Below are 9,909 nucleotides of genomic sequence, written 5' to 3'. Positions count from 1 at the left end.
AAAGTTAGGGTTCATGAACCCCTATTCTGTCCGAAATTTGAGGTCATAGATAGAGGCCGAATTGGACTTTGCTCAAAACATGAACGTTGTAGGTATTGATGAGTTTAGTGTGCCTGCAAAATTTCAGGGCAATTGGACTAGTATAGTGTGAGTTATGCCGTTTTTACTATTGCTGTTTTTGGTGCACAGAATGTCCGAACTGCGATAGTAATTGCCTGTTTTGACTGGAATTGGTGTGGATGTTGAAGTTGGTGTCTTCTGTGGAAATGTAGCTGGATGTCTTAGCTAACTTATGCCTTTGGAATTTCAGCATTTGGACTTGTATGGACTGAGTTATATCGATTACAGTTTTCTGCGTTTTGCAAACCTGTTTTGGTGAATCTGGTTTAGTATTTGGCACATTTGACCTAGTTGTGCTAGGAACTGGATTGAGTGGCCTTCTCCAATATTGTAACCCTGTTTCTTAGCTTCGAAACGGTGGGTCTTACACCCCCATCCGATAACCGTAGTGAATTTGGTGCCATTACCGCATATTAAGGTCAAATACGGTTTGTGATCCTGTTTTGCAATTCTGGTATAGTGTCTTGCATTTTTGACCTTGTTACATTCAAAATTGGACAAAGTTTCCTTCTTCAACATTGTAACCCCTTAAGTCCCGGATATCCCTGTAAATTTTCAGGTTAAACGGATTAGTATATCCTGAGCTATAAACGAAATACTCAGACCTGTTTTGACCGTCAAATTCTGTTACGTTTTTGGACAGTTTATGACTGGAACTTTGGCTTCACATTTGACTAGGTTACAAGCTGTTTGGGCTTGCGACCAAAACACCAAACTTATAGCCCTATATCAAAGCTTTCTAACGCCCTTGGAATTTCATGAATCGGATTTATAGAACCTGAGATATAGCCGAGCAAATAAGGCCTGCCCGTGAAAATGACCATTTTCTGGTCAGATCTGTTTTGGTCCTGATGACCAACTTCCGTTCCGAATTTGGATTGCCGACCTTCATGAAAGTTGTTCCATTTGGAATGAACTATCTAACTGCCAATTTTCAGCTCTTTTGACCATGTGTAGCATAGAAAACAGTTTGCACTCAAAACTGGCCATTTGTGCATTGGCCAGATTTCGTATGTGATTGTGTTTGGTTCATTTGGGGCTGAAGCCTCCAGTTTCAGTTCTGGATGTCTTCATAACAATTGTTGTTCATCCTTTAAGCTTCGATATGGTGTCTCATACGCCTTAATCCGATATTCGTAGCTCAACTTATGATTACAATAGAAATGAGTATCAAATCTGCCGTTTCCGTTTCCGTCCGTCATATTTACGTGTGCGCGTGTCGTTTTGCCGTTTTGCTTGTTTTGGGCATGTTAGTGGCCGTTTGTGATAAAATCTTCTATTTCAGACAGCGGTGAGCTAGGCGGAGCCGGTGGGGCCCACTACTAGCGAACGCGCGAAGCGATTTTGCTTTCGTACTACTTTTGGTATTTTGAGTAAGTATTCAGGCCAGTTTGATGTGTTTTCTTGGCTATGTGTTTGAGATATGTGAAAAGGGTACTTAGGCGAGGGTGTACTTTATCGCACTCGACCTAAACCCTAATTTGAATGTATAATTGTACTTGGCATATGTATATGAACCTTTTGGAACCAAAACCCTTGAGCTTGTGGCTCGGGGCGACTTTCGAGTAAAGTTTGTGAAGTTTGCAAAGTTTGTGAGTTCGTGGGCCCGATCTAAGACCTGTTTGGACTATTCGAGCCGGTTAGGGCTTGGTCGAAGTCAGTCCAACCTAGTCTGAGGTCACCAAGTTTGTAGGTTCATGTTATGAACCAATTTTGTGAATCCGGTTCACCGAGAAGGTGACCAAGTTTGTGACTCAAGCTCAAGTTTGTGATTTCGTTCGCCCGGGCAAGTTTGTGAGGTGACTGGCCAGTGAGGGTGATAAGGTGTCGGTGGGTGTACAAGTGAAGTTCTACGGACCATTAAGTGTGGTCGACGGAGTGTCGGCAGGAGATCATGCATGGCATATGAATTGGCTTTGGAGCCACCTGTATCCTTATTATGTGATGTTACTTTTCTGCTTTTGCTTTACTCTTACTGTGTAACTGTTGTTACGTGAAATTTATGCTTTCGCCCCTGTTTACTTACTAAGCATATAGCTTACCCCTTTCCTTTTGTTTTCCTTAGCAGGGGCCGACGCGGGGACTTTTGGCTCGTATACTAGTATAGGTAGATTGGCTTGTAATAGTTGAACAGTTAGGATGTTTGTTTTGTTTTGGTGGTTTGTATAAGGACCCTTCTTAGGGTCTACCTTTTGCTGGTTATTGTTATAGTATATTAGAGCGGTTTGGCTTGATGCTGTTGAAGATGTAAATAGACTTTTGGTGGTTGTATATATTATGAATCGTGTTCTTGTGGCTTAGAAGAGTTTTATTAGCTTTAAGTTTTGAGTCCTGGCGCGAGCTAGGCAGACGGCCCGCCGATACCCTTGGGTTCGCCCTTGGGAGAAGTGGGGTCGTCACAGGTGGTATCAGAGATTAGGCTTCAGATCTCTGTAGTGTATCCTAGGCTAAAGTTTAGGATGCCGGACTGTGGGATTTGATTTGATTTGAAAGTTAAGCAATTGAGGGATAAAACCTATAGCTGCTTCGCGTGGTCTCTGCGCAGAGTGAGCCTGGATGAAGTGGCGAATAAGTATGAAGGACTAAGTGTTCGTTCGAGCATAAGTTATGGATCATAAATGTTATAGGCCTTAAATCTTTCTCATGGTATCTGAGGACTATAGATAGGTACGTCAGGTAGGAATTTCGATTGTAGATAGTTTACTCTTGGGACTGCAGCTCGAGATGTGAATTATCTTATTTCGGATTCTTGTGCCTGAGTACTCCAGAGTTTAGCACTTGAGACTAGCATTTTGAGAACATGAACAGGCTTTGTCTGGCAAGAGTGAGTACAAGATATCAACGGGCACCTTGGGGAGTGGAGTAAGAAACCGAACGAGGGTGATTTTCCCTGAGCGTGGGACGATAAGTCGCGTTTCTTTCATTTTGTCCTTGCACTACATGTCATTTACTTGTGGTATGTGAATACCTATATATATAGTACCTGCAGCTCTTGACTTTGTCTAACTTGAAATGTCCCTTGGTGTATATGATGCATTATATTGTGTATATGTTGGCGTGGCTTGTATATATATGTATACATTTTGATCTTTTGATTGTTTTGAGTATTTCAACCCTTTAGTTCGTTGATTGAAATTTCGAGGACGAAATTGTCCTAAGTGGGGGAGATTGTGAGGCCCCAGTCCGATCGTAAGTCGATATTTGGGTTATTTGATATTCGGTATGAGTAAATATGGGTTTTCGATGATTTTTCAAGTATCGGTTAGATTTTTGAGAATTAAGAACGTATATCGGATGTGGGACCCACTAGTGCGAAAAGTTCGGAAAAATTCGGCCAATAAGGTTAAGTTTCGGATACTGTGTAAAATTTATCGGGTGTTAAGAGATAAGTAGTGTGTGTGAAGTGATTGATGTGAGAGAGAAAAGAAAGATAAGAAGGCATTAATGGAGGTGACAAGTGTCACTTTCCTATTGGTTGGACTTTAAGAATTACTATTTACTTTCTTGACTTTTTTGACCAAAGGATTAAATATCAAAAAAATGCCCAAAATTCACCATTTTTCTCTTCCTTGTGGCCGGCTCTCTCCTTGCAAAGAAGAAGGAAATTCCACCAACTTTCAAGCTTCCATAAGCTTCAATCTTCTATAAACAAAAGCTTGGACTAGATTTCACTCCATAAAATCCTATCTTCTAGTGCTAGTAAGGGTTGTAGTGAAGTTTGTTTGAAGAGCTAAGTGTCCAACACCTCTCTACATCTCTTGTTCTTAGGTAAGTGATGCTTGAACCTCTACTACACCTAATGATGGTTATATTATGCTTAGAAGTGGCTTGAGTGTTGGAATATATGATTTATTTCTTGGTTTGGCTTGATTTGGTGAAGTTTTCCATTTTATGATGAATTTTCTGGTTTCATATGATCTTGATGGTGTGGTTGTTTTTGATGGTTTGTAATAAGGGGCTTTGACTCTAGTGGGTGTGAATTGTTGTTAAATGCAACCAATTTTTGGAATTTGAATGAAATGTGCAAAGTTAGGGTTCATGAACCCCTATTCTGTCCGAAATTTGAGGTCATAGATAGAGGCCGAATTGGACTTTGCTCAAAACATGAACGTTGTAGGTATTGATGAGTTTAGTGTGCCTGCAAAATTTCAGGGCAATTGGACTAGTATAGTGTGAGTTATGCCGTTTTTACTATTGCTGTTTTTGGTGCACAGAATGTCCGAACTGCGATAGTAATTGCCTGTTTTGACTGGAATTGGTGTGGATGTTGAAGTTGGTGTCTTCTGTGGAAATGTAGCTGGATGTCTTAGCTAACTTATGCCTTTGGAATTTCGGCATTTGGACTTGTATGGACTGAGTTATATCGATTACAGTTTTCTGCGTTTTGCAAACCTGTTTTGGTGAATCTGGTTTAGTATTTGGCACATTTGACCTAGTTGTGCTAGGAACTGGATTGAGTGGCCTTCTCCAATATTGTAACCCTGTTTCTTAGCTTCGAAACGGTGGGTCTTACACCCCCATCCGATAACCGTAGTGAATTTGGTGCCATTACCGCATATTAAGGTCAAATACGGTTTGTGATCCTGTTTTGCAATTCTGGTATAGTGTCTTGCATTTTTGACCTTGTTACATTCAAAATTGGACAAAGTTTCCTTCTTCAACATTGTAACCCCTTAAGTCCCGGATATCCCTGTAAATTTTCAGGTTAAACGGATTAGTATATCCTGAGCTATAAACGAAATACTCAGACCTGTTTTGACCGTCAAATTCTGTTACGTTTTTGGACAGTTTATGACTGGAACTTTGGCTTCACATTTGACTAGGTTACAAGCTGTTTGGGCTTGCGACCAAAACACCAAACTTATAGCCCTATATCAAAGCTTTCTAACGCCCTTGGAATTTCATGAATCGGATTTATAGAACCTGAGATATAGCCGAGCAAATAAGGCCTGCCCGTGAAAATGACCATTTTCTGGTCAGATCTGTTTTGGTCCTGATGACCAACTTCCGTTCCGAATTTGGATTGCCGACCTTCATGAAAGTTGTTCCATTTGGAATGAACTATCTAACTGCCAATTTTCAGCTCTTTTGACCATGTGTAGCATAGAAAACAGTTTGCACTCAAAACTGGCCATTTGTGCATTGGCCAGATTTCGTATGTGATTGTGTTTGGTTCATTTGGGGCTGAAGCCTCCAGTTTCAGTTCTGGATGTCTTCATAACAATTGTTGTTCATCCTTTAAGCTTCGATATGGTGTCTCATACGCCTTAATCCGATATTCGTAGCTCAACTTATGATTACAATAGAAATGAGTATCAAATCTGCCGTTTCCGTTTCCGTCCGTCATATTTACGTGTGCGCGTGTCGTTTTGCCGTTTTGCTTGTTTTGGGCATGTTAGTGGCCGTTTGTGATAAAATCTTCTATTTCAGACAGCGGTGAGCTAGGCGGAGCCGGTGGGGCCCACTACTAGCGAACGCGCGAAGCGATTTTGCTTTCGTACTACTTTTGGTATTTTGAGTAAGTATTCAGGCCAGTTTGATGTGTTTTCTTGGCTATGTGTTTGAGATATGTGAAAAGGGTACTTAGGCGAGGGTGTACTTTATCGCACTCGACCTAAACCCTAATTTGAATGTATAATTGTACTTGGCATATGTATATGAACCTTTTGGAACCAAAACCCTTGAGCTTGTGGCTCGGGGCGACTTTCGAGTAAAGTTTGTGAAGTTTGCAAAGTTTGTGAGTTCGTGGGCCCGATCTAAGACCTGTTTGGACTATTCGAGCCGGTTAGGGCTTGGTCGAAGTCAGTCCAACCTAGTCTGAGGTCACCAAGTTTGTAGGTTCATGTTATGAACCAATTTTGTGAATCCGGTTCACCGAGAAGGTGACCAAGTTTGTGACTCAAGCTCAAGTTTGTGATTTCGTTCGCCCGGGCAAGTTTGTGAGGTGACTGGCCAGTGAGGGTGATAAGGTGTCGGTGGGTGTACAAGTGAAGTTCTACGGACCATTAAGTGTGGTCGACGGAGTGTCGGCAGGAGATCATGCATGGCATATGAATTGGCTTTGGAGCCACCTGTATCCTTATTATGTGATGTTACTTTTCTGCTTTTGCTTTACTCTTACTGTGTAACTGTTGTTACGTGAAATTTATGCTTTCGCCCCTGTTTACTTACTAAGCATATAGCTTACCCCTTTCCTTTTGTTTTCCTTAGCAGGGGCCGACGCGGGGACTTTTGGCTCGTATACTAGTATAGGTAGATTGGCTTGTAATAGTTGAACAGTTAGGATGTTTGTTTTGTTTTGGTGGTTTGTATAAGGACCCTTCTTAGGGTCTACCTTTTGCTGGTTATTGTTATAGTATATTAGAGCGGTTTGGCTTGATGCTTTTGAAGATGTAAATAGACTTTTGGTGGTTGTATATATTATGAATCGTGTTCTTGTGGCTTAGAAGAGTTTTATTAGCTTTAAGTTTTGAGTCCTGGCGCGAGCTAGGCAGACGGCCCGCCGATACCCTTGGGTTCGCCCTTGGGAGAAGTGGGGTCGTCACAGACAGCCCCACCTCTCCCTAAGGCGAACCAGAGGGTTCGGCGGGCCGCCTGCCCAGCTCTCGCCGGGACTCAGTCGTTCACTATATTCCTCAAACATATTACAAGATAAAACTCAAATATTACAATATAAATCTCCAATATACATCAAATTCTTCAAAATTTACATGTCATAAGCGAAGCGGAAACAATTCCCAACTATACATAAAATGATTCCAAATCCAAACTGTACAAGATATAGGCCATCCAGACATGTGAATAAGCACAACAAGTCCTTCCTTCGCTTTGAGCCCTGTGGAGGGGAATAAAATATTTTTGGGGTGAGCTAGAAGCTCAGCGAGTAACCGGTGAAATCAGTAATCAAATATATTTCACAATGTTGCATTTCGATCATTTCGATGATGTCATGATTCAGAGATCAAATGTACGTTTATTGCTCTCGTGAGCTAGTGAAATCATTGCACTTGAACACCCAACGCTCAAATAGATCATTTAACATTAACATTGAGAGGGAGCCCCTTTTTGAGCTCCAGATAACATGAACATGAACCATAAATAGGGTGGAGACGTTGGTGTCCAGCACAAGACTTTCCCAGAACTCATTGAAGCCAAAATCATATCATGAATTCACATGCAAGCACGCAGGATATGCAGTCGAGTAAATAATGCAAGAAACATTTCAAAAGTACTTTGGAAACAGTTTAGGGTCACTCACCTCCACGGCTCAGAAATCATCCAGCATATAACATTGCCTTGCTCAAATCCAAGTCTTAGATCACAAACTCAATGCAAACAAATCCCTTCAAAGTTCGGACAGCACTTCCCCTGAATTTGCTAACTTTTCCAGCCATCATGGCTTCATTATTTCCTCATTCCAACCCAAAGGTACAGACACAACAACAAGTTCATCCAATAGCCATTCAGCAGGCTCCAAGTAGTACTAGTACAAGTCAAGCTAGGGAAAAGTCCGGAAATGAAAGTTAAGCTCAAAACCAGAAAAATAGGTTTTGACGTCATTTTGCGGTAATGGTACCAAAGGCACTACGATTGTCGGATGAAGGTGCAAGATACACCGTTTCGAAGCTAAAATACAGGGCTACAACATTACAGAAGGTCATTCAACCCAGTTTCGAGTGTAACCAGGTCAAAAATGCAAGATACCATACCAGAATCACAAAAACAGATTCACATAATGCATTCTAGCGGAAACATCATAAAGCAGGCTATCCAAGTCCAAATCCAGAAATTCCAAAACCAGATGAAAGCTACGAAACAGGGTTATATTTCATCAGAAGACCTCAACAACTAATTCCGAAGCAATTCCAGCCAAAACAACCAATTACAGGCGCAATTCTTACATTCGGGTAAAACCAGAACAGCAATAGTAATTTCGACTTTTCTCATTCTACACTACTCCGATTGACCTGAAATTTTGTAGGCACCTCTAAAATGTCATTTCCTACAACTTTCATGTTTTAATCCAAGGCCAATTAGGCCTCTAACTAGGAGCTATAAATTCGGGCAGAATGTAAGCATTAGAACCCCAATTTTCCAAAATTTCTTCCAAAACAGAAATTGGTTGCAATTTACCACTTTTTCCACCTCATAGAGTCCTTAAATATCATTTCCAATCATCATATATAACCACACAATCATATCCATATTAAAACAGAAAAATCCCCAATAATTATAAAACTTCACCAATTCAACCAAAACCATGATATAATCCATAAAAGTGCATCTTATACCACCACCAATCATGAATTGAACATCATTAGAGGAAGGAAAGTGGTTCTTCACAACTCACCTTAACAATACAAGAGATAGAGCAACTAGTCACTTTAGCTTTCCAAACAACTCCACAAAACACCTCAAGACCACTTAGCAAAGAGATTTTATGGAATGATTTGGAGTTTTATTGGTTGGATTTGAAGATTGAGCAAGAAATAGAAGGAAGAAATTGAGAGCTTTTCTTTCTTTCTTGAGCAAGAACATTCGGCCAAGAAGCTTGCAAAATGAAGAGATTTTTGGCCAATTTTAATTAAATGGTAAAGTTATGAATAGTAGTCAAACCCAAGACTTAATCTTATGGTGACACTTGTCACCTTTTGGTTCAAAACTTATCTTTTTGTCTCTCCAATACAAATATCTTAACACCTTGTAAAATAATATCACTTAATACAAAATTCCAACAAGTTGTCAAAAATATAATGCATTTACCGCACTAGCGGGTCCCACGTCCAAAATACGCTTTTAATTTCTCAAAAACTAACCGATACTAGAAAAATCATTTTAAAACTATCTTTGCTCATAAACTTTATCTGGGGAATTTTTCTAATAAAGAAAATGTAGAAAAGGCGGGCGATTAAATAAAATAAACCCTTGAAAATTAGAAAATTTTCGGGTTCTCACACTCATATTTTTCGGGGCGTCACAATGCAACATGGTGAAAGAGGCCCTAAAAGTAAAGATATGCATGAGATGAAGTGATCACACAATCGTGATCTAACGCGCGAATGGCTCCTAAGGGCTAGCATTGGACTAGCCCACATCTACGCTCTCTCACAAGCATTGGACTTGCAAGAGCTCGAGGGGACAACCATGACTAGCATTGGACTAGCCACGGTTACGTGCATTTGCATGCATCATACACATATATAAGTAATGTGCATAATTAAAGCAAGTAGACATGTGAGCACATAATTCACATAACACATAAGCATGCACATCTAGATGCCAAAGCCTAAGAAAGCGATTAAACACATAGCACCTAAGCATGCAAAAACACATAAGGCAATTAAGGCCCTAACTATTACATTTTTAAGGGGGGAAGCCTACTACAATCTAAAAGGGGAAATAAGAAGGAATAAAACAATTAAATCCCTAACTATTACCATTTGTGGCATTTAATTGCCTTCCCCAAATAATTACAAATTGAATTAAAATAAATAAATAAAATTGAAACAAATAAAGCGAATTAAATAAAATAAACATTCAAAAGCATGCAATAAAGCACGTAAAGTCACGTAGGGCAAGTAGGGGCAAATAAAGTGAGAAATAAGGGATAGGGTGTACCTCCCTTGATTTGGAGCCCTAATGGAGTGAAATCGCTTATTTTATCCGCCAAAATAAAAGAAAAGGTCAAGGTACCAATTTATTTGGGAAAATTAAAGAAAATAGGCAAACACAAGCTCACTTGGTTACAAAGCCCTTAAAATAATGAATTAAGTGCAATTTAACAAAGCA

Source organism: Coffea arabica, chromosome 5e (genome assembly GCF_036785885.1).
Source record: "Coffea arabica cultivar ET-39 chromosome 5e, Coffea Arabica ET-39 HiFi, whole genome shotgun sequence".
NCBI classification, from domain to species: domain Eukaryota; kingdom Viridiplantae; phylum Streptophyta; class Magnoliopsida; order Gentianales; family Rubiaceae; genus Coffea; species Coffea arabica.
This window is presented reverse-complemented; position numbering follows the sequence as displayed.